The sequence below is a fragment of the Drosophila navojoa genome, chromosome 5 (assembly GCF_054131105.1).
Source record: "Drosophila navojoa isolate 15081-1374.11 chromosome 5, UAZ_NAV_1.0, whole genome shotgun sequence".
Lineage (NCBI taxonomy): Eukaryota > Metazoa > Arthropoda > Insecta > Diptera > Drosophilidae > Drosophila > Drosophila navojoa.
In genome coordinates this window covers 25476048-25496807 of record NC_142893.1, presented here as the reverse complement: position 1 = coordinate 25496807, position 20760 = coordinate 25476048, and the positions used below count along the sequence as shown (strand labels likewise).

The window sequence follows — 20760 nt, the reverse complement described above, 5'->3', positions numbered from 1 at the left end:
ATTTGGAGACTCTAGCTTGAAAGATGTAGGAGATATAATTATTTAAGTGATCTTCGATAAGGTTTTTTATCGATAAAAATAAAACGGAATGAGTTATCGTTTTTTAGTGATAAACTCGATATGCGCGTGATATATACGGACATTTAAAAAAAAAGTTGATTTCTCTAGCTCTTATATCTTCTGAAATCGACGCGTTCAAGCATACGGACGGACGGACGGACGGACAGACAGACGGACAGGGCTAAATCGACTCAGCTCGTCGCCCTGATCAAGAATATATATACTTTGTGGGGTCTGCCACGCCTCCTTCTGCCTGTTACATACATTTCAACAAAACCAGTATACCCTGATTTCCCATTTTCAATGGGTTCAGGGTATAAAAACCAAAAAAACAAAAGCATGAGCTTATGCTTTTCTTTAAGAAGGGAGGCGCCCGCCACCGTATTCATCAATGGTACCCCCTGGAAAAAGCCCGGATGGTGAAATACTTGGGCATCAACTTAGACAGTCGGCTCACTTTTAAGCCCCACATTCTGGCGATTGTTGGCACCTGTCGCGCCCGCCTCAAGCAGATATCTTGGCTGCTACACAGCAATAGCAAGCTGTCCATAGCAAATAAGCGCAAGATACTAACACACATAATCACGCCAATCTGGAGGTACGGTGTGCAAGTTTGAGGAGCCGCCACCAAGAGTAACCGCAAAAGATTCTGATAATGCAGAACAAGGCCGTGCGCTAAATCACTGGATGCCCCTGGTTCGTACGAAACTCTTCCTTGCATAGAGATCTCAATATGGATTCAATGGACTCATTCGAGTCGGTACAATGACCGCCTCAAGACCCACACCAACCGGCTGGCAAGAAAGCTGCCGAATTCGAGACCCATTCGCCGATTAAAAAGACGACACTTCGAAAACCTTATAGCTACTAGTAATTCATCTACTTAAATATATATGTTTAAATTTAGTAGTAAATGTTAATCCTGTGATATAAAGTTTGCTTCAAGAGAGCTGATAGGGTAAAAAGATGCTCTGGCGCTTCTTAATAAAAAATAAAATAAAATAATATCCTCCGCGCTTTCAAAAAACAAGTCTATTATTTCGCCCTGCGAAAAACATATTTAATAAGTGCCAAAGTTTTTGTATTGGCCCACTCGATGGCTAATAAATGTTGGTTGTTGTTCGAAAACAAATAATAACAAGTAAGAAGTCTCTAGTCGAGACTGCTCGACTAGGAGGTACCCTGAACCCTCCAATCTGATATTCTAATCATTCTATACTTATTTTATGCACATATACACACATATTCATGCATCCGCACGCACGTATAAAAACACGCTCTGCTAACTGCGCAGTAAGCAGCGACTGCGCTTGGGCTGCGCTGCAGTGTTCCCAATATTAAGAATTTGTTTGTAGAATAATTTAATTTCTGGACAATCTAGACAATCTTAATGAACGTAATCATAATTTTCAAATATGTGTACATTCCAAAGCACAAGTCTCTAGTATTTTAAATGAGTTTTTTACAAATTGGGGGCGAAGGGGGCGTGGTATCCAAAAATTACAAAGTCTTTGTATTCATCATATGTATATACACAGTAAATCTGAAGTTTCCCTTATAGTGTTCAAATGAGGCTGAAAAAAAAACAAAATCAATTTTTCGATTATTTCGATTTCGATCGATATTTCGATTATAAAAAAGTTATCGGATGATTTATCGAAAATATAAAGCAAACTCGTACTGCGTACGGTATACACGAGTATGCACACAAAATTTCAGCTCTCTAGCTTTTGTATCTTCTGAGATCGACGCACTCATACAGACGGACGGACAGGGCTATTTCGATTCAGCTTGTCGTCCTGATCAAGAATATATATACTTTATGGGGTCTGCAATTATTCCTTCTGCCCGTTTCATACTTTTATACAAAGCCATTATACCCTGATTTCCCAGTTTTCAATGGGTTCAGGGTATAAAAATGTCACCCGCCCATATTCATTTTATGGCCCCTTTCATAACTCCATAGCTTCCCAAAAACCCACTTCATAAATAAATACCGATGAAGCCGCCATTGCGGCAAGTGCAACGTTTGCAAAATGTAAATATCGATCGATATGAGAGGGTAACTTTAATATTTCAACAGGATTTTAACAGTTGAGAGAATTTTGCAAATATTTTTAGACCACACAAAAACACAATTCATGGACAGATGATGTGTGCTTAGAGTATCGCAATTTTTAAATTCCTTCAAATGCGATAGTCACATCGAAAAGCTGCTGTCCTCTGTTATTTACGATGAATAAGGTATAATACACAGAATATCAAGCGAGAAACTGGTATACCATTTCCATTTCATCGGACATCTGGAGCTCTAAAAGACTATTGTATGCTCATTATATGAACAGCGGGAATCAATATTTTCTAAATTGTTCCGAAGAGGTATACATTTTTGAAGAGCTTTTAACTTTAATAAATTTAACATAATTTTTAATCACTTCAAACTGGTAGAAGATGCCCACTTCTAGTCAATCACTCTTCACTCGGGCACTTTAACTTGTCTCTGCTGTATCCGAGTTGTTGTTGCTGTTGCTCTTGGATGGTCATCCATGCACATTGGTATCAAATTTCATGGCTTTCACAATGGGCCCACAGTCGAGTGCGTGTCGATGACAGATTTTCTGTCCGTCGGGCCGTCGAATTTCGTTTCGTTGAAAGTCATTTTTACTCATTTATTGTCACCGTTAGTGGGCGCACAAGTATGTGTGTCTGTCAATGTATGTGTATCCTTACAAGTACATACACGACGGGCAGCCAGGGCTAGTGCCAGAGCCTCGGTATTGATTCCACTTCCCGAGTCGCTGCGGGACGCCCAGTCAGTCAGTCAGCCCAAAGCCCAATTGACATGACTCAACAACAGTCATGTCCAATACACACACACTCATATATATATATATATATATATATATATATATATATATATATATATATATATATATATATATATATATATATATATATATATATATGTATATATACTCTTCCTTGTCGCTCTGCTACTCGCTCAACAGCTGGCTTCTCCTTTGGGGTCTGTTTGTGCATTTATTAAATATTTAAAAGCTTGGCCTTTGTTTCAGACAGCGCACCACGCCAAATACTTAATAATAATTTTTAACAACTGCCGCAAACACTGCAGGTTGCCACACCGTCATGTAATTCATTTTCATTGCCCCGATCCCAGACATCGCTCCTTTGAAAGGAGAGCGACTTCGCTTTCTTACGTGGCTCCCTGCCAATCGCTGAATTCATAAGTTTGACTCGCGCGCACAATTTAAATTATGGTTTGCTGCGTTTAAAATACAAACTACGCGGTACTTATACTTATGGCTTGCGCTCTGACTCATACGCATACTCCGACTCAGGAGGCAAGTGGGTCAGCACAGGTAAGACACAATGAGTGCTTATTAAACGGTTCTCATTTGCTTTTTGTACAAATATTTCTAAAGAAAGAAATTTTTATCGGTTCTTGGGCTCTTTTTTGTTCATTCTCTCTGTGGTTCACACACGCAACCTTCAGCAGAAGACACTTTACAGTTGGGTCTACGGAGGCGGTTAATTATGGAAATGCCCGATGATTATTTATTATTTATCATCTCACATGCAACGAACACTAGCGGACTTGACAAGTATTTCCGGCTTTAAATCAATATATGACTTTTAAGGGATTGTCAATCAAGCTAAACCATTTTGTTCGAAAAGTTGATGCCCGATGTTTGCTTTAATTACTCGGTATTCCTCAACCATTATAAATGTCAAAATAGGGAACTAGTATTTTTAACAATTGAATTATAGAATTAGACGATTAAATTATTGTTATTATATAAAAGACAATTATCTGTGCAATGATAAAACCCATATGTCGCAATTTTTTCAGTTCATTACAATAATTAATATGGCTTGGTTTATAATTAAAGATTTTATTTACACATACATACATATATATACTTGTACATATATATATATATATATATATATATATATATATATATATATATATATATATATATATATATATATATATATATATATATATATATATATATATATATATATATATATATATATATATATATATATATATATATATATATATATATATATATATTGATAAAGTCTCTTTTATTTTGGTCTATTTCCTTTGATCTTCGCATTTTCAAATCATTGTAGAATCACAATAAACTGACAAACTGTGAAGGAAATACTCAAAACTTTTATTTTATTTTACAATTTGAGTTTCGTCTTTTGCAAAGCAAAAGGAAATCCCTTTCATTTTCATTTAGCTCAACTGCTTCAGCTGTATATTAACCAACTGCCAAGAAATCTCTATGAATTTTGTAGGCTCTTTAATATTCATGCTCAGTTGAGCCGAAACATTTTCACTTATTTTGCAGCTGAGTTAATGCACTTGTATACAATATATAAATACAGTGGAATCCGGTTATAATGACGCTCAAGAGACCGACGTTTTTAAGTCGCTGTACCCGGAGGACGCTTAAACCAAAAGGAGCAAACAAAATATGTTTTTTTTTCTTCTTACGGATGCCATGTTCGTAATAGGTTTTTTTTTTTAAATTTTGTATAAATTTATTACAATAGTATGATGTAGAAACATTTGTGTGACGTCGGCATTGCAATAGGTCTCTCCCTCTCCCTGTCTTAGCAGCTTTTCTGTAGCTGTCGCACACAAGCAAGAGTACTCATCACTGATAAATGCATACATACATATATACATTTCTAGCAGCGCCTTTTCAGGCTTACCTGTTTTGTCATTATTTCTCTGTATTTTTTTGGCACTTCATAATAGCCGGAAAATGACTGAAAAATATGAAAACGTAATTAGTGGAGGCCCTTGTACATACATATATACGTTTGTATGCGGACCAGCCAAGACATTGAATTTTCGTCGACATAAGCGGTTGAACGGTTTAAGCGGAGTCTTTATAACCGGACTCCACTGCACTATGATTGATCCTGCAAGGACTACAGCTTTTCTTAAATTCATTCTTGCAATCTCTTCGGCTTCGCTTGAGGTTTCTTCGTTGTTTCGCTCAAGTGTTAAATCTATTTGTAGTAGTGGCTCTGAGAGTGGGTTACACACTAAACCTTAACCCCTTACCCGTAATCCTCTTGCCGCTTCTGCTGGCCACCTCTCGACTCTTCACTGTAGTACATTCAGCTAACACTCGTTTTAGCCGTAGTCAGCTGGCTGCAACCCGGGCGCCAAAAGCTCTGCTTGGGTTGAGACAAAAAAATCAACAACATAAACTTAACTACCATTCCAGGCATGCCTATGCGGACTTGCAATCCCCCTCATCACGTACCCCTCATCAGTGTCTAGTCACCCCTCAACCCTTGCTCTTCCTCACCCTCTGGCTGCTGGATGCTGCACATGCAACTGCACATGCTACTGCATTTGTCGTCGTCTGATTTCAGCAAATATTTGCAAATTTACGTTGACTGTGTGTAACCCCAGCTTGGCCCGTGACGACGACCCCGCTGGCAACAACTGTGGGCGCAGGGGGATGGGGCAGCACAGTCCGGGGTGCGGTTGGCATGCCAGCGGCATTAGCGACAACTGTCGTAGAGTGGCACTTAATGAGCAACGGCTGCTGCTGCTGTTGCTGTTGCTGCTGCTGTGGCAGCTACTCTGCTGCAGTGGCCCGCATGCCACACTGTGCGAGCGAGACAGAGCAACAAATAAAGTTGAAGTTATGCACGCTGGCCATGCAATTGCCTGGCTGCAGCAAAATGTATCTTACGGATGCGCACAACCGTTCATTGTAACTGGTACAGGAGTCGCCGCTCCTCGGTCGTCGGTCGGTCGGTCGGTGGCTCGGTCGCTCGGTCGACAGTTGCCAGTTGGCTGACTGCTACAGATTCTTCTTTAGCATTGCAGTAATTTGACTTGATTTGTTTAAGCTGCCACGCACATAGTAACACGAATACACACCCGAATGGACCCCTACTAAATGACAAATGTGCCGCTGCCATATAATCGCATTAAAGCCCAGTCGCTGCTGCTGCTGCATATGTCATGCTCATTAAATTTGTATTTATAATAGTCGGCAGCGAAATCGCCTTACTTTGGCTACGCCCGTGCTTAGCGGCAATAATGGTAATCAGCAATCAACGTCATTTTTCGATAGCAGATAGGAAAGTGTCGTTGGGTGTTGTTGTCGCAGTTGCTGCTGATGCCGTTGATGTTGATGTTCCTTGACTAGGCAAATTGCAAAATTAATTAAATTTTTGCATAACTTTCGAGCGACATAACAACAGATTCCTTGTTGTTGCTATAGTCGACTTTGTTGGATAACTTTAGTGCGTTGATTGGCGCGCTGTGGTTAGTGGCCGACGTTCGCTCGGCCTTTCGGTATACCCATTGAGTGGACAGCGGTTTGCGCGGCAAAGAGTGGAAAAACGGAGGCAAGCGACAGTTGCTCGGTAGCCCAACCCGCTCCATGCTTTAACATTTCTCGTACATGCAAGTGACAAGGCAATATCCGTCACGCAAACAGCAGCAACAGCAGCAACAGCAACACCCTGCAACCAACAGCAGCAACGATAACAACAACAGTCAAGCACAATGGTAAGAAATCAATGATCAATTTCGTTAGAGTTAATTTTTAAGCTATTTACGTTTAGAGTTCATTTTTAAGCTATTTACGTTTAAATATTCCATGTACACAGTGGTTAAATGTTGTTGTAAGCATACACTTATTCGTACTTCATTCAAATTTCAGATTTAGGAGCCTCAGAGGAGAAGGCAAATTTATTTCCTGTTAGAAACTGATCTTACACAAGCAGACATATTTTTAATTCATTTTAATTAGTGAGTGAATGAACTTACCCTGGGATTATATCTCGAAAAAAAATAGATGCTACTATTGAAAAGTATCTGAAAATTAAGAAAAGGATATTATTTTTATTATTATTTTGTATTATTATTATAATTGTTTTATTATTATTACAAATGTTTTCTACTATTACGTGAATCTTATTTCATAAGCATAGACAATATTGTCAGATTTGAATTCGAATGGCCAAGTTGAAATTAAGGCCTAATTCGGATATTTGATATTTATACAAAAGGTCAAAAACACCCACATATCTATGCTTGCATTGTTGTTTTTCTCAGAATAGTTGCAATTGTTGGTGTCAGTCGGAATGTAATTTTCTAAGAGTATTCGAGGGCGGTTAGAGTTTATTTCGATGCCTGAAGTGTGGATCTAAGGATTGGCCCTCTTTTCATCTACTTGGCTGGGTTTCTCAAAAAGGTTAGAGAGAATAGACTACAGGGCGTTACAGCTTATACATATATCCGATTTCTATGAAGTAATGTATGCACCAACTGTTCAGTTCATGACTCAACTGCTGTGGATTAATTATCGATTACTAAACCATGAAGACTCTCATAAATTGATACGCAGCAATAAATTGGCATTTTATGGAGTGGCGTTAACTGTGGACAACATCAAAAGGCACAATTACATTGACGCAATCTGGGCAAGATTATGAGCCAACACATGCCACTCAGCATATGGCACATATGCCACCACATACATACAAGCATACACTTATTTATATGGACATAATATGCAAATTGTAATGGCCAACGAATTATTTTGGCCATTTAACTGCCATTATTGTCCACTGTGCGCGCTGTGGTTAGCTGTCCTGGTGAAATTATTATTCATCGCTTGTTGGGAACGACCACACGATGACGACGACGACGACGACGCCGCAGCTGGCGTTGACTGCAGCGCACGAGTTAATTACGGTCCATTAGACTGCACAAGGGGTGTTTATTACCACATCAGTGGCGCCGCCAGCGCCACCACCAGGACACGAGCCAAGCGACATACGACATGATTGAAACTAGAAATTTGCTGGCTAACTCTTTGTGCATGGCTTCGTGTATTTCTCTGTGTGGGTGTGCGTATGTGTGAGCATGAAATCAGTTAGAAAATCAGCTTTGACATGGAAATTGCGTCGCGCTGCAAACATCATGTGAGAAAGCACCCAAAGAACAATTCACTGAAAGTGCGCATTCGCTTGCTTTCGACCGATTCCTGATGAAGATCGAAAAGCTTTCGTCACGCACTTCGCTAATTGCGACGCAAGCGCTTTAGGATCCCAAAACGAAACCTGGCCATAACCTGGACAAGGGCTAACAGTAAACCATTGCTGGCCACCAAAACTGGCGACAAAAATTTATTAAAATATCACGCAAGGCTGGGCAGTCAGTTTGTTCGCCCTGAAAGTGGGGCCGCACTGAGGAGGGTGAGTGGAAGATAGGAGAGGGGTTAGGGAGAGAGGTAGATGAACTTGTGTTGTGTTTGCATAAAACTTTTTGCCAAACAAAACTTAGCTTTTCCCTTGTCAAACCGACAGCACAGCTCCTTTTTTAATACTCTTTACCAAAGTTGACTAAAGGGGTTATTAGCAGCTAACTATAGAACAGATTTGTGCAATTGAGCTTCAGTTGACATCTCTCTGTAATTATCTGAATTTAATTAAAATTCTTAAATACTTAACAGAAATCTCTACTATGACATTTTTAACATTCATACGCAATCGATGCTTTCTACTACTTTTACTTCACGTTTAACCTTGCACAGGGTATTCTCAAGTTGGAAGTTGTAGACTGGCAAGTTCTTGGGGAATATTTTTTTTATTTTGTGCGTTCGCCTCGCAAATTTTCAACAAATTTAGAGGAGCGGAAATTGCAAAGCATTCAGCGAGTTGAGTTATTTGTACGAATGCGTGCAATGGGCGGCCGGTTGGAAGTAGGGGAGACGAAAGGAGCGAGAGTGGGTGTGGGAGGGAAAGGAAAAGTTTTTTGCTACCCCAAGAGTTTGGCATACGGATTTCGAACTGTAAGAGTTTTGTTCAGCGGAATGGTCGGGGCTGCGAAGGCGTTGCAGCGTCGACAAAATAAAAAGTTCTCGCGTTGTTTACATAACAAAAGCAGCTATGCGGGAGGATGGGTGGAACAGTATGCCATGACAGGAGCAGGCGCAAGGGCAGGGCAGGGCAGGGCAGGGGATTTCGTTTGGGTGGCCTGTCAATTTGTGCATTGGAATTTAACAACATTCAGTGCTCGTGCTGCCCGGCTGCATGCACATAAATTGAAGTTTTATTGTTGCTGTTGCTACTGGCCATAAACAAAGTAATTAAATGCAAAAGCCAAGCAGTCAACAACAACAATAGCAACAACATCGACGACAACATTACACAGAGCAACAAGAAAACGGAGTAGCCAAACGCAATTAAAGAGTTCAGAAAATGATTTTTGTTTGGCTAACCGAAACGGATCCATCTCTGCTTTATATCACATCACATGTGCCCCAAACGCAAGCCAAAGCCGCAAAGGCGTACAACTGAAGGCACAAACGAAACGAGAACATTTGCGAATACCGAGGATTGAATGCACTTGCATTCGATGAGGTTGCACCCGATTCAAAGAGGCAGATTTAATACAATTCGATCAACTTTACAAGTGATCAACTTGATTTTATACAGGTTAATGGATTATATTATTATTACTTACTCTATATTCATATATACTTTACAATATTATGGAATTTTTAAGTCAAGCTAGCAGGATAGGAAAGTGCTGGAAAGTCTACTTTAAAATGGATGCTAGAACTAATTTAAAAAGAATTATTACATATAATTCCCGGATATAATTACTACATACGTACGTACTCGTCTTAAAGTACTTATATTAAGATATAAATTCCAGGATTGATCGGAAAACATATACCCAAAACTGATGTCTGCAAATTACCAAGTATAGTATATTAACACATTTTGCGAAAATATATCCTGAGTCACGTACAGAGTCAAATATTCACAAAACCTTGAGAGAGTGTATAATGAAAAGGAAAATTGCAATTGCTATTGCCGCTGTTGCTGTTGCTCTGCTGCTGCATGCAAATAAACAAGACTTCAGCAACGCGGCGCTAATTGACGCGACTGCAGGAATAGCGACGCAGACAGAGACGCCAGCTGCGACAGCAGTGCAGCTACAGATGGAGACCAGCAATTGGAGTAGCGGCTGTTGACCGTTGATGCAACTTGCTGACTGCCTGACAAGCTGAGTAACTGACGGAGGCTGCCTGATATGTGAAGAGATGAGCGCGTGACACGATCTACCAACAAGAAGATTGGAATATAATGTATCTCATGCATAGCATGGCAAAATGATAGCATTAACGATTTTTCAATCATACAAAATCTTTTTGTATTTGAATCAAAAAAAAGTTCCTCTAATTCTTCTGTTTATGGTATGGTATTAATATGATTTCATATCGATTGTTCAGTTACGTTTATTTATTGACTTAAGCTTAAGAGGTTTCGTAGCGCATATTATGTGACATTTGTCAGATATAATTAATGATGTCTCCTATTCGAGCTTACAGCCAATTAAGCACTTAAATTAAGTTACTTTATTGTATAAAACATTTCGATAAAGCTTTGCGGTATTTAACTGAAACAGTTTTACAGTTTTGCTTCAAACCTAACGATTTATGGCCGACTCACGCACCCATCTCCAAATTACGATCCGTTGCCGTCTGCTTTGCTTCACTGTTGCTTCTTAATTGACAACAAGTGAAAAGATTTTTTGCAATTTATTCAAATGCAAGACAAATATTTGTCAGAGTTGTGGGCAGGTGCAAGTGCGAGACGTGGAAGAGGCAACCACTCGGCTCAGCGACTCAACTATGTGACTAAATTTACTGTAGTTTGCTAGAGTAGTGGGCGGCATCCACAATACCCATGAGAAATTAACATTTACCTGGCAAACACAAGCACACACATATATGCTCACGCTCACATATACGCACAGTGTAATTATCATCATTATGAGAGCGAGCAACAATCCATTAAGCCAAGTGTTGCACTAACAACAACAACAACAAAACTTTCCAGCATTTAGTTATAGTTTGTACCGCAATTATTTATGAGTATTCTCGGAAAAATAAACTAAACTCCAAAAACCGAGGGAATCTAAATAGAGATTTACACCGCTTTTACAGCTTACGCTGAATTTATAAATTAATACAACTATTGTTCACAGAAACTATGCAATGTTTTGCTAATTATAAACAAACTGAAAAGTTGATGCTAATGGTAAATATAAAATATTTAGTAATTCCTTATATGGTAACGACTAACTTAAAATAGAGTGCTAAGTAAGGTCGAAACATGTGGAAACAATTTTATTTTATCTTTTATATTTTTTATATATTTCTTCTTTGGAAATCAAGTTCTTTCTTTCTTTTAAATTTTATATTTTTTTGGGCTTTGGGAAACCAAAATACCATTAAATTCTCTTCAGCAGCAAATTGGGCCGAAATCAATACAAAAGCTTTCGGTAGCTCAACTCATTTATCATATATCAGGTATCATTAATCTGAGCTGTCTACACTACAGTTGTGATATTTTTTTTTTTTTGAAAAATACCTTCTATATAACAGTGTGTTTATGATTATATTTTATGGTTATATTTTATGTACGATCTGTTCAGAGCCAGGAATTGCTCGTCCAGCAAAGTCTACTACAATGAGCCGACCAAATGTCTTTAAAGAGCTTTCAGATGGCTTCAAAGGCATTTGTGAGCTTTGCAAATAGAATTCTTGACATGATGTGTTTGCATCATAAAGTTGTCTAGTCATGGGCATAGGTAGGTGCTAACCACAGCCGGAAGCATTAATTTTTTGACTTTCAGTCTTTTTGAGTTGCCAGAAAAGCTAACAGAGCCAACATTAAAACCGAAAGTTCATTTGGACATGACGCTTACTTCATTTTCTGCCAAGTAGTTCGGCACTTTCAGTAATGCACCTCATATAAGCTAAAAAAAAAAAATAAGTAGTTGCTTAGCGTTTTCAATTTGCTTAGAGTACGTCCGCCCGCCTATCCGCCATGCAAGTGCTGGTAATGGGTTTTGCTGCTGCAGCAGGTAAAATGGCAGCAGATAAATATAACGAAGCAGCGCGGCGACTTCCCGGAATGATTTAAATGCAAAGTGTACATTTTAACACGCGGCTGGCTGCCAATGACAAACAGCCCCCAAGCCCCAGTTCCACCTATATCCCTCTCTCTCACTCTCTTTTAAGACATTGCCACAAATGAAGCAATTGCAGCACAGCACATAGCAACCAGCACCAGGCAGCAACAACTATAAAAATGAAGTAATATGCGGGGCAACAAAAAATGCCAGGAAAAACTTTGTAGTCGACGATCAAACACTCTAGTAGCGCAGCAATATTCTGTGAAATTTTGTAGAAAGATAAAATTGTACCAAGCTCCAAGAAACATAGCAATAAGTATTATTAATATCAGTTGAGTTATTAGAGTTAATTAATATTCGAAAGTACAGAGTATTTTATAAGTACAGTATAATTTAATAATTTAAAAAGAAATTTAATACAAACATAAAATGAGTTTAGAATGGATACAAAATATATTGTGAGTAAGAGTATGAGAAAGTATGATTAAACTATATACGAATATTATTATATTGAGTAAGAATATTCTTGATTTATTATAATACATTATGTATATAAAGTGATCTATTATATTAGATAGCTTAATTTCTTATAACATGCAGTTTTTATGAATTTTTTTACTTTATTAAAAAAACCAAAAATTATAAAATTAATATATAAAATTAATATTCAACTAAACTATATATCTATTTAACAATAACTGCGATTTTAGATCTAGGCTACTCGAATTATAATACCTATAAAACATCAGTAAATATGCAGAGGAGGTGGTAGAAGAGAGGGAGTGTCAGAGACCGAATATAAAACTACTTCATTGCTCTGGGTGAATGTGTCGGGTTGGGAGCATCGTAGAGAAAAGCGGCAAATAGGGCGAATTGGGCAGGGCGTGAGGCACATGTTTGGGGCAAGTGGCTGTGGCGTCAGCGCAGGGCGACGCCACAACAAAACATAAATTCCAATGAAATAACTTGATTTATGCTGCTGCGCACGCCGGGAGCTGACAGCCCAGAACAGCAGAGTAGAGAACAGAGCAGAGCTAAAGCCAAATGCAATGGCAAAGGCCAAACCCGAAGAAGAAAACCATCCATCCATCTGGCTAGGCTCTGTGCAGCGGTAGCAGCAGCAGCACCGACAGCGGCACCGGCAGCTCATATGCCATATTTCATATATATATATATATATATATATGTAGATATGCATATATAGGTATATGCATATACATATACGTATATATATGATATATACTACTTACTACGCGTACTCGCACTTCAGCAACGACGCGCTGAACGTTGACGTGCCGCATGCAAAGTCAAAAATAACAGAGAAGAAAAAAAACTAAATAAGTGAAGGAAAAAAGTGAAATAAATTCTCTGCTATGCGCCTTTGCCTAGCTACTTTGGTTGGGCAATGGAGGCGTGGCACTTGGCGTTGATTGAATTATATTTTGTGCAGAGGATAGCATAAAAATCAAATGTGCGCGCGTGTCCCTCATCCCAGCTCCGTCGGACATTGCTGTTTTGTTTTCGTTCTGTTATTTTTAATTTTCTTTTCCTTTATTATGTGCCTTTGCACAATCAAGAAGCTCAGAGCTTAGCGATGAGCACGTGACAAATTAATCATGCCACGTTAATCACGAAGATGACGGCACAAAAGTTTGCAGCACGCGCTGCAACAACGAGCAGGAAATATGGAAAGGAAGGAAGGAAAAGTTAAATAATAAACTTCCTTTGGCTTTTGCCTCTGCTGCGCTGGGCTTAATTACACTAATTTGGGCAGATTCCACACAAAGGCGACTTAGACTTATTTAATAAGGGAAAACGTCCAGTAAAAAAAATTTGAGCGTTAAATTAAATGAGAATCGCGGATGAAAAATATGTATCATCGAAATACCATATAAAAATTACACATTTTTATTGAAGCTTGATTTTGGAAATTCAAAAATGATAATATTTTGGATATCGGACTATATAGTTGTTTAGGTAGTCATTGGAAAAGTTACCAGATCTTTCGCTCACTTTCGTTTTTTAACTTTTGTAATAATCATATTTGAAAATTTAACAAGGTTCTCACGGTAGTCCACTACCCTATCACTCAAATATATATTAAAATCAAAACTAAATAAAATCGAAATTGTCGTACGCAATAGAATTTACTTACTCGCTTTTCATTTCAATTTGACTCCATTTTGCTTCAAAGCATCTCACCACAACATTTACTACAATTTCGAAACTATATTTCATTTACACTTGCATCCCAATTTGCAGGCCTAATTTCGTTCATCAATCGTATCACGCACTCATCATTAAATTTTGAAAATATCAATCTCCTAAAAGAAAATTACCAAAATAGCATCACTTGTGCTTGGTCCATGCGTCGTATGCGCAATGTGCTCGAGTTCATCAAGAGCAGCCATTTCTTTGTGAACATGTTTAGATCGAAGTGTAAATCATGAATTTATAAGCCATTTAATTAGCCATCCGCCTCACTGACTCACTGACTCACTGACTGACTGAATGACTGACTGACTGGATAAGGAGGAACTGGTCGTAGCCATCAAACCACATTTCAACTGATGTTGAAATATGCCGCTATAAATGCATATAGATATGTATGTATATATATTTATGCATATAAATATTCGCCTTTTAAATTTTTTGCTTTTGGCTTGCTGCTAGCCATCACCCACAGGGGTCGCTGGGGCCAACATGTGTTGGGCTCATTTAAGAACAGGCGAACAGAGAAAGACTCGCCCAGGGATCAACAAAGTGGAGAAATGCATTTTGCTCATTAGACTGGGCGCGCTTTGATGTTAGTTGTGGGGCAGCTGATTGATTATGCGACTCTTTTCATTTTGGATTCAACTGATTTGCATACGCCCCCGACCACCAGCAAAAACAACAACAACAGCCTAATAACGGACATCATGGTGTTGTAAGCACACAGAGAGAGAGAGAGAGAGAGAGAGAGAGAGATAGAACCAGGCTCGTAATGGGCCAGGTTATGTGTCAGTGTCATAAATTCCTTGGACTCCGACTCACAATCAACTTGCCCAGCCCTGTCGCTGCGCAGACGCAGACATTTGCGTCGTTGAGGCGGTTTCATTGTCTTCATTCGCTTCAGTTCGCTCAGCCGACAAGTTGTCAACGTTTAATTTTTACTTTTTTCCCTATCTTCTGATTCAGTGTGCGGCATGCACCTGCGCGATAAGATAAGACGTGTCACAAAGGCGGGGTGGAGCGGGGCAGTCTCATCAGCAACGTTGTCATCGACGGCTTTTGGCTTTTGGGTGACTCCAATCTGCGGTGGCATGCGGCTTGTAAGTAGCTTACCTTTGTGCTGTCGTATGTCGTACGTCGTTGTTGTTGTTGCTAATGCTGTTGCTCTTGCTGTTGTTGTTGTTGTTGTTGTTCTAGTTGCTGTTACTGTTAATGTTGTTATTGTGTCCACTAAAGGAGAATGACGGTGGAAGGCGAGAAAGGGGAGTGACGGGGGCGGTCGCAGCTCCTGCTGCTGTTTCTTTGAAAATGTTTACCCAGGGAATTGTAAAAAAAATAAGAATTATGGAATTGAGTACACTTTATTAGGCACAGCTATTGAAGTGCACAGAACTTGGCAAACGTTGCAAGAAATGCAAACAGTTGAAAGGATTTTCGGTGGAGCTAGACCTTAAAGGATAACAATGTAACAGTGTATCTTTAATGAATAGTAAATAGGGCAGCATGGAGATACGGAAATAGCCAAAGAAAATGGGAGATAGTTAACTGAATAAACTATCGAATATAGACAGACTATTGCAAGTGCTTAAACCCTTCCCAGCTAATAATGTACATATACTTTATATCTATATTTATCAGATTCCGGGCCTAAACTAAACTGGGTGGGTACCTGTCACCATTCATATCTGTGATTTGTAGAGCTGAAGTTGGGCCGCAATCCAATCCTTTTAGCCCGCAAAGAGGTAAACCATGTAATTATACGTGCATTTGGGGAAGCGCCCGAATGTACAATCAGCGCACACAACATTTATAACAACATTTCTAGCAAAGTGCCAGATGGAAAGGTGGTAGCATGGTGAAGCCCAAGCACTTTACAGATTACTCAGCGTTTTATCAAGCGGATAGACGCATCGCATTTCCAATCAAAGTTCTTGTTGATGGGGACTGTCGCGTAGTGCTTAATGTTTTAATTTCGAGCCATTAACAGCTGCATATTTAGCAGGCCGGGCTGGCATATGCCACAAGCCACGCAGGCAGGGCATGGGCACGGGGCTGGGTGTCAAGACATGTACATCATTTCGACATTTGCCAACATGCATTAAACAGCAGCAGCAACAGCACCAAGAGTAGCAACGACTCTCGGAAACAATGCCATTAGAAATATCGCACCGAGCGACGCCCCTTTTTTGCACATTTTTGGTTGCCTTGATGTATTCAATGGCTCAATGCACACCCTCACAGACAGTCAAAAATGTGCACACACATACACAGACATTTTCAACCCTTAGGGGGCACCTTAGCCCAACCCAACGCTGCTGTGCGATTCGACAGCGCAGCAAAAATTAAAAGCATTAAAAATGCCCAAGGCACGGGTACAAGAGCTAAAGTTGAGCAAGTGTGAGCGATGGCAACGAGACGGATGGGCGGTAGGGCGTGGCAGGAACGGGCTGAAGCGTTGCGTTAAGGTGTTGCCGCTGCAATAACCTTGTCCGATAAAAACAACCTATATATGTAAGTGGCGCGATTACATCTGATCAACTGCGAGATACCAAGTGACCACATCTAGCTTAATTGAAGACTGCGCGTAAATAGGTTAGCCTCTTGGAAAGATTTTTAGAAGAACCTTGACAAACTATCGTTGTATCGCATTAACGAGACTTGCCACAAAATTAAAGAAATTCTGAAAATAAATTCATAGGTCCCTTATCCATTCAATTGAATAGAAAAATATTTGAAAATACCAACTTTTTTTAAAGATTACTCCAATTCATTATACTTGTTCGATCCTAACAAATAAACTTGATTTCCAAATTGTTACTTGTTTGTGTTTTCTTTACTTAGATTCTCTGCAGATTCTCTCCCGCATAAATTTAGCATACCCTTCGCCGCAGTCGAAAGTTTAGGGTATGCAAGGAAACCAAAAAGACTATCCCAGTTAGCCCACCACATAGCTGTTCTCCCCCTCTCTCAGCGAACACCGTAGCGACAACAAATCGTTGTGGATTTTATGAGCTTCCTCAACCCAACCTTCACCCGCTCATCAAACCCTACCAGAGAGCTTGCCCCTTCCCCTGCCCGGAAAAACTCCTTGTGCCCTTTCCTCTGGCATTGTTTGTCTTCTGACAGGCAGCAAACAGATTGTATTTGCCCCGTAACGCGTATGGGGTTGTTGCATCTGATCTAGCTCTCATACATATATGTATTCTTAAGTCCAGGTCGGTGGTGGAACGGAGGCTGGTCAATGGGAAGGGAGCCAGACGCCAGAAAGAGAGAGAGAGAGAGAGAGGGAGTAGCTGCAGTACGTGCGGCCGCAATAATTGTGCTGAATCCATTTGGGCGTGCCGTGACGGCTGTAATTTAATTTAAACGACACTTCACTTGCAGTTTTAAGTTGGGTATTCAAAAAACCAAAATCGATAAAAAGGAAAAGGAACCCCTGATCGTACTCTCTCCAGTCCTACGCCCCTCACGCTTGCCAACTCTGATTGAGTGACAATTGCGCCGTCGAGACAAAGTCTAATGAAACTCGATTTAACGTTGCATTTACGGGGACTTTGGCGAAGCGCATCCGACATTTGTAATAACTATTGCAAAGTGAACCGGAAACATCAGCCGGGTCATTCATTCACCAAAGACCACATACGCACACTCACTCGCATACATATGTGTGTCTGTGTAAATATCTAGGTTGTGCCTCCACCTATTTTTTGCTTTTGGCTTTTATTGCACCGGGCACTGGGCAGCGGGCATTGGATTGAAAGATAGAACCCTAGACCCAAATATATATAAACAACCACCGCGTGACACTGAGATCCGGTGTTGGAGGGCAATGCGCCCTTTAACTTCAACTACTAATGTGCACCTCCAGTTTCGTTATACCCTGGAAACGTTTATCAACAAAATAAAGCATGATCAATCTCTAAAAATTCTAAAGCGAAAAAAATAAGAAATTCAAAAATAGTATTCAAAATCAAACAAACTTACGGTTTTATGTAAGTTTTTATACTACCAAAATTATAATACTATTATAAACGTAAGTTAAATTTTTTTAGTCTTTAAATGCACGTTCAAAATCAAAGCTTTGTAATATATCATTATTATACCAGGTATAGCGATAAATCTCCATAACGATCAGTGCTAAACTTTCAGGATTTTCCTTCTCTTTCTGTTTCTCTATAATAGGGTATATACAAGTTTATCAATTATCAACTAATACTAGTTTTAAGGTTGATTGGTTCAAGTCGCTGCGGTTTTTCATAGATTTTTTCTACCTTATCAGAGACCCCAATAGGCCGTGTTAAAGATAAGCTGCGAGCTTTCATTCTTCGTTCTACTAACGCTTACACACACGCACAAACACACACTCACAGACCCATTGCCGACAGTGCACACATATATAATTTATTATTATTGATTTCAGGCGGGAAACTTTTCGATAAAGTGCATAGAAATTACACCCCATGGAGAATTTCATATTGCTCACGTTATTTCCGGTATATTTATTTATTTTTCTTCTTTTTCATTTTTGGGCGAGTTTCGACTATTCGAAATGTGTCCACATTTGCCTGGGAAACAACATTTATTTCTATTTTTTTTTTTTTTTTTTTTTTTGATAAGCTCGCAGCTACGATTTGACTTACCAATCAGAGCAAATATATGTATATATAGGTAGGTAAGTAGTTGACAGTGCACTCTGAGAAATGCCTACGAAATTGTGGCTACAATTTGGATATGAATACAAATGGGCGAGAGATCATGAAATGACAGTTTGATGAGAATAAGGGATAATAAAAAGCTTTACGAGTATGAATTCATCTGACAAGAGAATCACATAAATATATAACATTGTATTACAAAAATAAATTTATTGAAAAATGAAACTTAACTTGAATTTACAAATAGAGCTTACAAACTAAACTTAAAAATGTTAGAATAATATAAAAATTGTAACAAATAGCAAAAAACAAAATACTAAAATTGAGCTATTATTGAATGTATAAAAGTGAAGCAAACGCCATGGAAATATCAATTAAAAACTGCTCATTAGCCTAAAATCATCTGACAAAACATTTTTTAGATGTTGAAATTATGCATAAAAATAGAAATCATATATCAAAAATAATCATAGATAATAAAAAGCAGAAGAAATTGTAAGAACCCGCAGGCGGATGAATGGGCGAACGTTGTACATTGACTTCGTAAAAGATTGTAAAACATGAAAATCTATTTGACAAAAATATTTACGATATTTGAGCAGAGCAAAACATGACAGTTATGCCAGGTATGGAGTCGTAAGCTTACATGATCCAGCTCTCTGATCTGGGCTGATGGCATTTAAAGAGTTCTGAGCCTCTTTTCACCGTTAAGCCTAAAGAACTTTCACTGTTGACTGTTGAAGGAAAACGTGTGTAGATTCGTGAGCCATTGAATAATATTTTCCTAAATGTGCATTAAAAGCATATTTGGCTGACAATTTATGTGCGCTTTCAATTTTAATTGTATAAATAAACAACTATTAGCGGCACCAAAATGCGACATAATTGTGCTGTAATCCTAACTAATGAACCGACACAAAATACAAACTTTTCCATAGAAATGTAAATGCAAAGCCTCGACATCGACCACCAGGTGTTGAATGTCTCACGGTGCCTCTGCTGTGGCTTCAACAACCTACGAGTCACCTTCTCTGCGTCCAGCTCATACTCCCCCCACTCCCCCCGCTCTTCTCTGCACTCTCCACACTCCTCTGGCATTAACAAATAAATAGAAACATTTTGTAGGCCAATGTATTAAAATGCTAATCAAACAAGACCGTAAAATTGAAAATATTTAATTAAATCTCCGCGACATATTCGAAAATTAGGCACAAGTTCTCGAAAATCTTGTTGGACGCTTTCCACGCTTTCATTTGGGGACTCCAGTTCAAGACGTGGGCCGTCGATTTTTTATCTTATTCGCCTTCGTTGTTGTTGTTCTTCTTCTTCGTCCACTTTGTTATGCTTCATTTTTCTATGTAGCTTACTGCTTAAATATTTGGCTACAAAGCCCTTCTCTCATCGATTAATTTATTCAGCGGCCTGCAGCTTTTCAATACTCTACACGAAAAGTTCAATTTCATCGTCATCATCAAATTGTTTACTTTAAATCTCTCTTTTGGAACATGAAATATTAAAAAAAAAAGAAACGATAATTCAATGAACGACTTTTGACAAGCCTAATTCTTAAGAAAATTCGTTATTAATTCGGAATTCAAATTGCAAAACTTTTTCCTTTATTCTGTATTACAGTTTATGGTTCTGTTCAATTATTCGTATCCTACAAGAAAGTTTGATTTAATTATAAATAAACTTAAATTGAATTGACTCTGTAGAGAATTTATATACAGCAAATATTTCAATTCGATTGCGCCTTAAATCAAATTTGTTTGAGACCCTACCAATAGTCCAATAAAAAGATTTTTGTTAAACTGTAAA

The 20760-nt window shown here is 38.8% G+C and overlaps 2 protein-coding genes across 2 annotated transcripts in view; both read right to left on the bottom strand.

Moving 5' to 3' along the window:
* The window catches only part of sli (slit guidance ligand), a 45503-nt gene extending 38551 nt beyond the window's left edge, over positions 1 to 6952 (bottom strand). The window contains exon 1 of the mRNA XM_089261064.1: positions 6905 to 6952. The gene's annotated coding sequence lies outside the window, so the exon portion shown is untranslated. The remainder of the gene's footprint in view (positions 1 to 6904) is intronic.
* The window catches only part of Diap2 (Death-associated inhibitor of apoptosis 2), an 84757-nt gene that overhangs the window by 38551 nt on the left and 25446 nt on the right, over positions 1 to 20760 (bottom strand). The window lies entirely within an intron of this gene.